Raw genomic sequence first — 12,901 nt, forward strand, 5'->3', positions numbered from 1 at the left:
CTGCATGCCATCAACCTCGAGATTTGATTTGTTGTCACATTTTGTTTTAGCACCATTCTCTGCAAACTGTAGAAAGACTGTTATACACGACAACATGATTCACCATGTCTTGCTCCAGCAATCATTCCATGATCAAAGTAACTTCAACATCTGGACTTTTTACCAAGTCAGGATGCCAGTTTACATTTAAGTGTTTTTAAAGTGGTTGACTGATAAGATATTTGCATGCAAAAGGTTTACCTTTTTGGTCTACCTAAGAAAGTGGTCAATGAATTGAAAAGTTCTTTAAGAGTTTTATAAATTTGAGGGTAGCACAGGGACATGCATGGCCCAGGCTGCTTGTAATTGGTAGGTATCCCATTCAGGCAGCATTTGTGAATGCTATCATTAATTTACATCCATTACACTACTCATATGCCGGGAGATGGACTAGTGAGTGAGACAATATTTATCTCTGTATTCACATTACCTCTACTGGCCAGTAATGAGAGAGTTGAAAAATTGATGATGGCAGCAATGAATAGTGGCTTCTGGCTGACAGTGTGACTACTATCAATTTCCCACAGTCAGAGACTATTATGTCCCGGTACTGCCCTAAGTAACAAGCCAGGTTGTGTTATTGTGTTTGTATGTGTTGCAATCAATACCAGCTTGTCATAAAAAAAAAAAAACTATATGACATTCCAGCTTATCTAGAAAAAAATATTTAATAAAAAATAAAAAGATAAAGTTTCAAAATCATGCAAAAAAAGAAAGAATGCAATGCTGACATGTGCTGCAGGGTAAATAGCATCATCTATTTGTTCTGGAGGTGTGCATAGGTACTTTCAGTCTTTTGTTTTATTATAATGTCTCCAGAACTCCTGATGACATCATTTTCACCATTAAGCATTATCTCTCTCTACATATATATGTCTATTTTTCTGCCTGCCTATCTATGTCTTTTTAAAACACAGATAATATATTTAAAAATGTTACACACACTATTAAAAATAAAAAGATAAAAAAAATTTATGCTTTTAAACATTTAACTGTTTCAGTTCTGGATTCCATGTATAAGGTTTTTTTTTCTATTTAGTTACCAATCATATGCTTATCTCATATAAATAATTTTGCACTGAAATAAATAGGCAGGTGTTTGAAATAATACTGTTGCTTTGGCTTTATTGGATGTAATTGGTGCCATCTTGAGCTTCTGGAGACATCCACGAGCTACCTCAACTCCCTATGGTATTATTTCAAAATCATCACTGCTATAGTTTTATCTGTCCCTCTCTTTTTCTCTCTCTTTTTCTCTTTCTATTTATCTACTGATCTATCGATCTATCTATCTGTCTCCTTTATTTTAAACGTGCAACTATTTGTGTGGGACATTGAGGTTTTGAACATAATATTGATTTGGCTGTTTTGACTTCCAGCCTATATTATTGAATACGTAACCGTCAAGTAGTGACCTATTTCCAGTGCTCAACCAAACATCATGCCACTGGCCTTTGGCCCTGGTATTTATCAGTGTACCTTGGAGCTGCCTCTGAACATCAGTCCATGGCAACATGAAATAAGCAGTGCTAAGATTCTTCTCCTGTTACATTTGTTGTTGCCAACTGCGATATGGATTCTCTGTATGCTACACAGCAACTACCTGGTTTGGTTCTTCCTCACTATGAGGCAATCATTGTCCTTTATATAAATATAGCTACATATGTGATCTAATATGTTATGGCCACCCACCACATTTAGAAACCCAACATTTCTCTATGTCTCAGATCCACACAGTATACGTATGCATGAAGACTGTTTTTTCCTGCCCCCGTCACTCCCTCCTTCTTTGCTTTCCTTGGAATGAATACTTGTAACTGGAGACCATGCTAATATCCCAGAGAGAATCTCTGCACGTCTAAATCTCCAAGGTCGTTCATCCACAAAAATGTTTAAATGCATGGGGTCTTAAGAATTACTATATTAATGGTTATGACAAAGTCTATGCTACACATGGGAAATTATAATCCCTTTTAGTAGTTTAATGAATGCACGTAATTTTAGAACATCACAGACTTTTTGTACACTAGAGTGTACATTCAATTTAATCCATAATTAGCAATGACTTATGAAATCCTATTAATGCTCATTTTCAACTCTGTTTGGTGTAAAAGCTGGTGCACCATTCAAAGTGATATAGACATATGCTGGCATATTTAGAACACACATACTAATTGTATAGGGGATTGCAAGATTTTATAGTCCAATAAAAATACCATGCAGTGGCTCCATTTACTGATAAAATAATCACTAAATATATATGATCCTGTTGGGACTATGATAAAATTTAACAGTGCTGAATTTCTGAAATTCCTCATATTACTTATTATTCCCATCCTGGGGTCGTCAAAAAGTTAAGAATTCAGTTTGATTAAGTTAAATAAAATTATTTATGATGGGCTAAACTTATTTTGAATATCAAAATAATATTATTTAGATGTTTAAAATACTTAGCAGCATTTTCAGCACATTAGCTGTTAGTTTTATGTTTTTGGTTTGAAGGCATTCTAACATTATCAGGGTGACCTAAATATGTGGGACAACCACTCCACAGCTGCTATATATAGCACCTTGTCTTTCCATACATGGAATGGAAGGCCAGCAGCATTCCTGTACAGATAGATATTATTTTTGTTTTCATCTGCCTGAGTCTGGTTAGTTGGTTAACACAGATCCTGCTCTTCTCTGCTTTGAAAGTATTAGTTCTCTTTCACGGGTAAGTTTTATATTTTGTTTAATGGTGCACATGCAATAAGACAGTTTTATGTTACGTACAGTAACCTGATTTTTATTTTGTAAAATTACGGATGTCAAAACTTTAAATAGAGCATAAAATAGTACAGTGATCTTATGATTGTGCTTTTATTGAATATTTATGAATTGATTTATTTCTATAAAATATGTCTGACATACTGCAGAGTTGACAGGGGTTTGGTTTTACAACGTTAGTTTTGGAGAATTGTATTGTTGTTCTTTGTAAATTTTGGAACATGTAACAAATGTAGCATGGGTAAAAAACGGTTGGTGCTTGGGTGTCTTATTGTGTTTTGTTATACATCATTAGGAAAAGTTGATGTACGTATAGGAGTTCTCAAATCCACTATTTGAAAAAGAAAAGTTAAAAAAGAGAGAATAATGTATTTTCAGAGTAAGTTGACTGTGATGTTTTGTTGCAATCACACTCTTACCTCTTTACTGGATCTAGAACATGAATGTATCTAGAACACATTTAACAAGACTTGAAACTATGCGGATACATAGTGAGAGGATAATGGGATGGTAAACCATAACAGCCAATAGGATCAATGTATTAAAGTTATTGTAGGTCATTGAGTCATCTAATGCTCCTCTTAGCTCTCTTAGGTTTTTGTCCTTAACAAAAATCCTTCTACTTAGCTTGCCTGAAAGGATGCCAAATATCTAATAAACTAGTATTTAAAGTGATGTTAAAGGCAATACTTGGCAATTTGTTTCAGTGGGTTTAGAACAAAGATACGTATTTAAAGCATGCCTTGGTATATTTCACCCAGCTGAGTCTGGCTCCTTTATAACAGAAAAGCTCTGTATAGAACACTGAGTATAGAACACAAGTTAAATAATTTAATTTTGCCAAATATATAGCCATGTATAACTGATTCTGACATTAAATAAATATATACAAAATACAGGAATACGTAGTTGTTTATCAAACTGTTTAACATGACATTAATAAGCACATTAAAAATGTTAATCCTAAATTTCCAAAATGAAAACATAAAAGCATGAGTTTTCCATTTTTCCTATTCAGGCAAACTTATTTTTCAATGTTTATGCTAGTTTGCCACAATGCACTGTTTAAAGAATTAACTTAAATGCAAAGAATCATCACAGTAACACACTTCTAGAAATAAAACATTAAAACGCAAAATATACTATTGAATAGTGTTGAATAGTGGTCGTAGCAAAAATCCAGCTATACGGAAAACCACTCCCAGAATTTTAATGTGATTATCATAGACTTTATTTTAATAGTTTAAGGACCAGTTTCACTAGAGACTTTTATTTCCTTTCTACTCTAAAAATACATCATGTAAATTCAGTACTTACATAATCAGTGGCACAGGGGTGGGAGAGGAATACATTCAACAATTTTGATGATTTTGCCAATGTAACTACATTAATCATGATGATATAATGTTGTTAATATAAATGTTTGACTCTTGACTCAGTTGTATATAAAACGATTGTGTGACATATTTAATAGCAATATGGCGATGCTCCAAAACCAAATCTTATTTGTCACCATGCATCACTGTAACGAGGCTCTGGTCCTCTAGTTAAGCAAATGACTATGAGTTATAGCAGTGCATTTTGAAAGAGGGTTATATGAGATCATTCTTTTGCACTGGTGTACTAATCGTTGGCTTAACTAATTTGATTTTGGTAACACTGCACCATTTTTTTAAAACTGACTTCCCATCTTCTTCTTCTTATTATATTTAATTTTATGTCTGTTAAAAGGACCTATCTACCATTATTAGAGCGTAGGATAGTTGAGCAGTTGTCTTTGAACCATAAAAAAGCACTCTGAGCACCATTAACACTACAGCAGTGTCCCTCAATTCCCCATGCAGGAGATGCTAAATGCCTCTACTCAGCACTGTCGATACAGGACCACATTCACTAACTGAGTGTTCGTAGCTAACACCCTGGCTAGTGAGCACGTTTCTGCGTGGCCCTGCTTAGCTCAGCATAGCTAACTGGAAGAGTCCTACACTAATGGTATTGTCTAGGTTGAATGTTACACAGTTGCAGACCCACCTCTCAATTTTTCAGTTAAAGATGCTCAAATCAAGAGCATCTAATTCTGATCTGATAATCCTTTGCCCATGAGAGTTTAATGGGATAAATAGTTAATCCCCACTTGCAGTTCCAATTTTCACATGGACTGTTTGGAACGGCATTATATTGAATCTACTATCAATGTACACACAGCTTACACACTGTTTAGTAAACTGCTCTGTGTTTTGCTTCTGCATGCTGCACACACAATATGGTCAAAATCGACAAAAGGCAAACTGGAGCAAAATCTGTCCAGCTGCTTGATTGGCAGCTTTGGTGTCCTGTCATATTTTTGTAAAAAGTGCTGCCACTATGAGCCACTATGAGTCATTTTCAGAAATGAGAGTGGGATCTCGGTCCACTAAGCACCATCCACTTTGCAATAATGCAAAGTGCATAGACTGGTACTTTGAAGGGATGCTCTTAGCAACACAACTACTACAGCCAATTGTAGGTTTGTCATACCCTTGGTTTGGCAAAAAAATATTTTAAAACTAGTTTTACAGAAATTTGACTGTTTTAGGTATCCAGAGAATGTCTTCCTCCTCAGCTGAATTGATAATGGAGAATTAACATGTCTACATAATACATGTTAATTTTGTCAAACCTCAATAGCAGTGACTGGCTCAGGGTGCCAGGTAAAGCTGTAGTGGTAACATTACTTAGTATGGCCCTTTAAATAAACCCTATAATGAGACAATCCATACGATTATCTTACTTTAGGCCCTGTGCAAGTGTGCGGCTGCCCAACTATTTGCCATTAGTGGCTCTACAATGAGGGTGGGTGACAAACTGTTATGAAACTTGTAATCTAATAACATCTTTGAATCAAGAAATTACATATCAGAATAGGATCTCTACAATAAGTGTACTGTATTGTAACTGAGCAATTGTGTTTCTTTGAAAATCTAACAATGCTCTAAAGTTTAAACGATTATATGAACGCTATGTAATAGCATTAGTATTCATTTGATATGTTGGGGGGGAAGTGATATATACATACATGGATATCACTATGTATCACTATCACTTGATTATCACTATGTATGGTTTTACACTTTTTTACCACAATGCAAGACATTTTAAGGACTAAAAGATTTTGTAAAATAAAACATGTTCTAATATACATGGTAACTATACATGAACAATGTTTTATTTTACAAAATCTTTTAGTCCTTAAAATGTCTTACATTGTAGTAAAAAGTGTAAAACCATTCATAGTGATAAACAAGAAGTGTTTACTTTGTTAATTACGCTACTTAGTAATTATATCAGCAATTCACAAGTCAGATAAATAAAACTTTTCTTTCCAACTGTCGGAGCAATGGCTGATTCAATTCAACACATGTATTGTTTACTGTAGCTCCCATCACCTACCCTTTTATATGGTCATGTGATAGCACAAGCTACACATGGCAATAAACTGCTAGCTTTGTTTTCACCAAATGGCATTCCTAACATATGGAATATACAGTCTGACATTTAACTGTAAAGTGGAAAGAGTGAGACACAATAGCTCATATTACTTGCTCTCTGCAGTTGGCTACTGGACAGAATTAAAACACATCAGTCATGAACTCAAAGTTCCACAATTCTAAAGGAATGTTCAGTATTTGAGTATGCTGTTGGTGAAAGTTAATATTGTAGTAGTTATGAATGGAAGAAACCATACAACATAAAAACTCATATGCATAGTAAGTCAATTAACAAATAAACCAAGCAACTTTCACTAGAAATACCATTTTATTGTAAACCAGTACCAACTGAAAATTACTTTTTAACAAACACAATAGGATAATTAAATTGGGACAGGGGAGTGTTATGAATGGTTTTAAAAATTGGGGTTAGTTTACCACATGCAATATTATGACAATGCCATCAGTGCAAGGTGACCCATCCTGAAACAATATGTGTTTGTTATTGTTTGAGGCATATTCATTAAACAGTGAGTTATGGTAAATTGAACACTGAATTGCATAAAATAAAATGGCTGAATTTAAACAGCAGAATTTGAGTGAATGTCTAATGTTTCCAACCTAAATTCTTCAATTCAGTTTTCAATTCACCACAATTCACTGTTTAGTGAATAAACTCGTGTGTGATTCCTGACGTATAGCTCATAGATCACTCACAAAGTTCAAACATTTTACAAGTCTAATTAATTTCAATGTGGCATGTTAAAAAGTATGTAGCATTGTCTCAATGGACATATTATTATTATTTTTTTAATCCTCACCATATTTTCTTCTGTGGAAAACTCTTCATACCTACTGGAGTGATGGAAATGTGGGTGTCCGTGTCACCTTTTCTTTGGCAATCTGGACTGTAGATGCACTTACACTAAAATGAGCCATTCAATATTTCACAGGAACACTGAACAGAATACAGAACTACACTTTTTGAGAAAATATATATTTATTCATGTTTCCCATCCAAAACTACCATAGGCTATTGCAAAGATTTGAAGTTGTTAATTTAATTGTAAGTTATCAATACAGTTGTGAGGTGTTGTATCATAACATGAGTTGTTGTTTGTAGGCCTTTATACACAAAACTAGAAAATTGGCAAACACCTCTTTTATAGGTTGTGTATGTTTAAGCCAGTCTTCGACGGAGGAGGATTTGCCTTAAGCATTCCTGTTGATGGAAGTCTTAGCAACATTTCTAAATGTTTAGAGCAGCTGCAAAAGCAACTTGGATATTATCATTGCCTACCACATGGTTCTGATGGAAGAGACTCAGTGCAGAGCAGAAAATAATTTTGTCCTTGTGAATCTAGTGAGCACACTGCTTAAATATAGAGTGTGGGTTTTGGAACAATGCCATATAAATACACTATGGTGTTGTGAAAGTCATATAAAGGAAATGAAAAAAAAAATAGCTTGAACAGTGTGATCAGAATTTATTTATTGCTACAAGAAATTATAAAACAATGCCAATTTCAGTAGGCATTCTCTACAGTAAACATATCAAACACATGTCATCCAGGAGTTTAATAGGAAAACCATCCCTACCAATGTCCTTATAAAGTTATACATCAGTGAGAAATCAATGGAAAGATGTTTTTCAGCATGGTTTTGTACTGGCTTGTAAAACTGGATCGGATGATTATTTTATCTAACTTGTTTGTTTTTTGCCTAAATTTGCTTAGTCAGTTTTCAGGGCAACACAACTATTTAGTGAGCAGACTTGTTGCTGTAAAGAGGACTCTGGAGCACAGACAGAACATTCTGTATCCTTGTTACAGTGACCATTGGAGCAAGTTGCATAGTGACGTTGGAATAGATATTGATTGCTGAGAGGGGCTGTAATTGAGAACATAGGACTTTTGGTATGCTGGACCCAGTCTCACCACAAAACATGAATCCCCGGGAACGGTCAGCATAGCTAACTCAAATAAAATATCTGTCAATAGATAGCTATGTTATAAGCAGGTTTATCTGCGTATTAAAAGCTAGTTTGTGAAATGTATTTAATTGCAGACAGAATATTACAATATATCCACAATAGTTATATTAAATATATGTATTTAAAGATAGACTATAGATAGATTGTAAAATTCTGTGATCCATACATACAGTATGTTTAATGTTTCTAGTTGTTGGCTCCATAACAATATGGCATCCCTCCTGTATCTTTCGAGGTGGTGATCAGGAAGAGCACACTCCCAGCTGCGTGGTTAACAGCTTGGAGGGTGCAACCTTGTCACTTTATATAAGTGATGATTTCTCTTGAAATCTGAAATGTTATAAAGTGACAAAGTGGGGACTCTGTTAACTCTTAAAGAACTTTAGCAAGCTGCACTGATTTAGGGTTGCGGAGTATTCCTTTCTTCGAGTTATTTTCTTTCTTGAAAAAAAACGGATGCTCATGGTACACTGAGACATTTATCTAGCTCTTTTTGGTCCTTGGGGAAACCGAGAGAGGACTCGAGTGAGCTGCTGCTTCCTTGTAATTCTATTTTTTTTTCTTATTTAGTCAATTTGCATCTGAGTCTTGGTAACAGTACACACTGACAAGGAGACAACTAAGCTGTTGTACATTGTATATAATTGCTAATACAATCTGCTACACTTCAGTTCCTCTCTGAAACTCAGCATATTTTAACTGGTGTGGTGGATTTGATATTTTAAACTGTTTTATTGTCCCTATTTTTAAGAATGATGTTCCCAAGACGGACCTTTCTAAGATTCCCCTAATGCTCTACAGGTGAAGTTTGAGTATATTAGTGGTTATTGGCAAGTGGTATATTAGTGGTATACCGAGCATATTGGTGGTTATTAGCTAGTAGTGGTGTACTGATCTCTATTTGTGACTCAAAGAGTTAAGAGACAGTAGTTGTAGTAGAATTCCCAGGAAGGCTGCTTTGGCAATATGTTTTATTTGAATACATATTCTCTCATTAAAACATTCATGCTGTGACAGCATGATTGATACTCTCAATTGTACCGACTCCCTGCTTTACAATTATATTTTTATTTACAATTTTTATTGTACTCCGTTTATTACTACTGTACCTATGTTCAGATAAGTACTGGTGCTTATTATATTTGTATGGCTCTTTATTTGTTTATTGATTTTTATTAGACAAATTTTAATTAAAATTATCTATTAACCGCATTGCAAGATGTTTACTAATTTTCTTGGGGATTATAATGCTTCATTTTGAAATTAACTCCCATTTAACAAAACAACAGCTTCTAAGGCTAACTGTATATACGTTCTTAGTTTGGCTGAACACATGGATAATGAAATATGCAGATAACTATAATGTAGTTTGAAGTCTGTGTCTGTAAGACATTATGACAGAGTTTCAAACAATGCAATCTGTATATTTATCGTAGTGAATTACAATGTAACAAAGGAAATATATGTGCACAATACAAACCACATACTATGTACAGCTAGCATACTGGAAGCTCAATACAATAGAATGTTCCCTCCCATGGTCCATTAGATGCTTGACTTCTGTTGTGCCATATTAACCACTATGTATTTATTTCACAAGCCCATTGGAGCTGTAGAGACTATCCACTGGCATATCAGGGGCTAACTCCACTGACTGCTATTTTTTGATGGTGAGTGTTAATACTGTGTAATGTGGTAAGAGTTGGGAATAGACTTCTAGACTCTGGAGCAGTGGCGGCTCTAGACTTGGCGAGGCCTTAGGCGAAATTCATACACGAGGCCCCCACTAACACCATTATTGGAAAAAAATTGCAGTTGACTTGTGTGTGTGTATATAAGAAGCTGTAGATATATTGAAGGGGAAGCTTGCAGTACTGGATATAGAGAACTAGTCTTTGTATACATCGTTGCATTGTGCATTGTCTACCTGTGTGTACCTGAGAGTGTGTGTCTGGCAGTGAGTATCTTTGTATATGTATGTATGTTTCCCTGAGCATGTGTATGTTTGTGTACTGGCCTTTGGCATTAAGTTCATGGCGATGCTATGTTTTATGACAGTGTGTACTGTGTAGAATGATTGCCTTTAGGGGGTGACAGGGTGAGTAAAGGAGTAACTGTGGCAGGGCGAGTGTAAAAGAGCAGGAGGGTGCCAGAGTGTGTTTAGAGGGAGCGATAGTGTGTATGGAGGTAGGTGACAGTGTGTATGGAGGTAGGTGGCAGAGTGTGTGGGAAAATGACATAGTGTAGGGAGGTGGCATAGTGTGAGGGGGTGACAGAGTAAGAAGAGGGTGACAGTGTGAGGGGGCTACATTCGTGTAACAGAGTGAGAGGGGAGAGACAGAGGGGGTGACAGAGTGAGTTGGGGTGACAGCATGAGAGGGAGGGTGACAGAGAGAGAGGGGACGACAGAGTAAGAGGGGGAGACATAGTGTGAGGGGGAGACATAGTGTGAGGGGGGAGACATAGTGTTAGAGGGGGGAGACATAGTGTTAGAGGGGGGAGACATAGTGTTAGAGGGGGTGACAGAGTGTTAGAGGGGGTGACAGAGTGTTAGAGGGGGTGACAGAGTGTGAGAGGGGGTGACAGAGTGTGAGAGGGGGTGACAGAGTGTGAGAGAGGGGGTGACAGAGTGAGAGAGGGGGTGACAGAGTGAGAGAGGGGGTGACAGAGTGAGATGGGGTGACAGGGTGAGGGGGGGTGAGGGGGGGTGACAGGGTGAGATGGGGTGAGGGGGGTGACAGGGTGAGATGGGGTGACAGGGTGAGGGGGTGACAGGGTGAGATGGGGTGAGGGGGCGACAGGGTGAAATGGGGTGAGGGGGGTGACAGGGTGAGGGGGTGACAGGGTGAGATGGGGTGAGGGGGGTGACAGGGTGAGATGGGGTGAGGGGGGGTGACAGGGTGAGATGGGGTGAGGGGGGTGACAGGGTGAGATGGGGTGAGGGGGGTGACAGGGTGAGATGGGGTGACAGGGTGAGGGGGGGTGAGGGGGGGTGACAGGGTGAGATGGGGTGAGGGGGGTGACAGGGTGAGATGGGGTGACAGGGTGAGGGGGTGACAGGGTGAGGGGGTGACAGGGTGAGATGGGGTGGGGGGGTGACAGGGTGAGATGGGGTGGGGGGTGTCAGGGTGAGGGGGGTGACAGGGTGAGATAGGGTGACAGGGTGAGATAGGGTGACAGGGTGAGATGGGGTGAGGGGGGTGACAGGGTGAGATGGGGTGGGGGGGTGACAGGGTGAGATGTGGTGAGGGGGGTGACAGGGTGAGATGGGGTGAGGGGGGTGACATGTGGGATGACAGGGTGAGGGGGGGGTCAAAATGTACCTTTTTCCCTGGTGGTCCGGTGGGGTCAATCTGTCCCTGGTGGTCCAGTGTCCTGGATGGCTCCCTGGTGGTCCAGTGGGCTTTCCGGACGGCAGCTCCGCCGGATGCAGAGCTGCAGACCACATGGGGAAAGTCTCGCGATCTCCATTCAGAGCGTTGCCGTGGTAACCCGCGGCAACGCTCTGATTGGCTGGAGATCGCGAGACCTCAGTCTGCAGCTCACACCCGGCGGAGCTGCAGACTGAGGCAGGCGGCCTGACAGGAGGGGCCTCGCACCCGGTGGCACTAAGGGCAAGCCGCCGGGCCCCCTCCTGTGTCGGGTCCTCGGTCATAGACCGAGAACCCGACATGTCAGTCTGCCCTCAGGCGATTTAGGCGGCCGCGAGGCCCCTGACTGCGCGAGGCCTTAGGCGGCCGCCTTAATCGCCTAATTAGAGAGCCGCCTCTGCTCTGGAGCCTTCTTGACCCAAAGTTCAATATACAGAGCAGGAGATAACTTCTAAAGCAAGCTAAAATCGGATTGAAAATGAAACCGTTTGTTTCATGGAGGCTGTGGTGAATCATATCCAGGGGAGGTGTGGCTAGTGCTGCATGCACAGAACCAAAAGTGATTTAACTCCTGAATGGCAGAGAACTGAGCAGTGAGGCTGCAGAGGCATGATCTATATACTAAAATCGCTTTATTACGCTACAGTTGCTTTGATAGTATCTATTTAAGTATGTGTGCTTGAGTTTACTCTTCTATCTGCTTTGAATAGAATATTTTTAATGTAATTAAGACAGTGTGTTAAATAAGTTGGTATGTTAATATTATTAAAGGAACACAAAACACAAAATTAATTGCTTAATGAGTCAAATTTGAACCCCAACCAGGGACCGACCCCTAACATTTCTGTAACACTCATTATCTATATTTGTCCATAGCATTTTCCTGGAAATCCTTTTATTACAATGCTATTTGCCCTTGCATTTATTATACCCTTACATGTTTTATTGCCATATGCAAAATCACTTAGTCTATTTGATGAAAGGTCTCTGCTACATTCCAAAATAGTCCCTGTGTTATAATCCAGGGTCCCTAGTCTCAAAGAGACTGCCAAATTTCTGTATTGCAGCTGTAAAGGGAATTGCTTTATTACCATGTTCATTTGTCAGCTGTTTACTATAGACTCTGATTCATAGAAAATAGTTTCTTATTAACTACTATTATGAATTCCCATATTCTTATTATTATTTTATTATTTTATTATTTATATAGCGCCATCAGATTCCATAGCGCTGTACAATGGGATTTCTAAATCAAAAATAAA

At 38.4% G+C, this 12,901-nt stretch overlaps 1 protein-coding gene across 3 annotated transcripts in view; it reads left to right on the forward strand.

Moving 5' to 3' along the window:
* The first annotated feature begins 2,642 nt into the window (after positions 1 to 2,642).
* MYOM2 (myomesin 2) overlaps positions 2,643 to 12,901 on the forward strand; it is a 187,185-nt gene continuing 176,926 nt past the window's right edge. For all 3 annotated transcript variants that reach the window (XM_063442912.1, XM_063442911.1, XM_063442913.1), the window contains exon 1: positions 2,643 to 2,755. The gene's annotated coding sequence lies outside the window, so the exon portion shown is untranslated. The remainder of the gene's footprint in view (positions 2,756 to 12,901) is intronic.

This window comes from Pelobates fuscus, chromosome 2 (assembly GCF_036172605.1).
Source record: "Pelobates fuscus isolate aPelFus1 chromosome 2, aPelFus1.pri, whole genome shotgun sequence".
Taxonomy (NCBI): domain Eukaryota; kingdom Metazoa; phylum Chordata; class Amphibia; order Anura; family Pelobatidae; genus Pelobates; species Pelobates fuscus.